The sequence below is a fragment of the Sus scrofa genome, chromosome 14 (assembly GCF_054392235.1).
Source record: "Sus scrofa isolate SSC_HxYL_T2T_F1_AM1 chromosome 14, Sscrofa_HxYL_maternal_Yorkshire_Landrace_v2.0, whole genome shotgun sequence".
NCBI classification, from domain to species: domain Eukaryota; kingdom Metazoa; phylum Chordata; class Mammalia; order Artiodactyla; family Suidae; genus Sus; species Sus scrofa.
The window spans coordinates 164,311,549-164,312,503 of NC_139396.1; positions in this window are offsets into that span (position 1 = coordinate 164,311,549).

Genomic DNA, 955 nt, shown 5'->3' on the forward strand with positions numbered 1-955 from the left:
CAAATGAATTTTCTAGTTTTTCTTGGCTCCTCCTTCTATTTTCTAGTTCCTTTCTGAGGGGGTCTGTGTTACTGTTCATGTCTTCTCTTAATTCCTTCAGTATCATCACCATCTCCCTTTTGGAACTCCAAGTCTGTCAGACTGCAGAGGTCTGTTTCATTGTTGACAGCTTTAGGTGTGCGCTCCTGTTGCTTTAACTGGGGGTGGTCCCTGAGCTTCTTCATCCTGCTTGTGTTTTTCTTTTTTGTGGTGGAGGCACATTCCCTGTGGTCAGGCAGGGTTTGCCCTGGCACTGCTATGTGGGTGAATGAAGAATTCCTAATTCCTAAAAAATAAACAAACAAACAAAAAGAAAATACATAGAAAAAAGAGATCAGGTTTGAGTTCACCAGAGGCAGGGATTGGGTTGAAAGAAGGGAATGAAGGAGACAAAGAGTTGCAAATTCCACTCATAAGGTGAACAAGTACTGGGGATGTAACATACAACATGGTGACTGTACTTAACAGTGCGTGTTTAAAGGTTGAGGAGAAAAGCACTTAAAAGCTCTTTTTTTAAAGACCACACCCATAGAATATGGAAGTTCCTGGGCCAGGGATTGAACCTGAATGTCCACAGTGACCTGAGCGACTGCAATCTGACTTTTAACCCACTGCACCAGAGATGGAACTCCAAATCTTAAAACTTCTGATCACAAGGAAAAACAAACATTTTTTTCTTTCCTTATTCATTTTTTCCTGTATATGTACGAAATACTGGATATTAAGTAAACTCACTGTGGCAATTATTTCACAATAGGTGTAAGAAAACCCATGATGCTGCACACACACTTACACAGACCTAGTGTCAATTATAACTCAATAAAGCTGAAAGAATGAATAAATATACTCTTAAACACCGCTGTGGCTCTTCCGCCTGGATGCGGTTGAAGGGCTGAATATGTGGCCTGCACCTGTT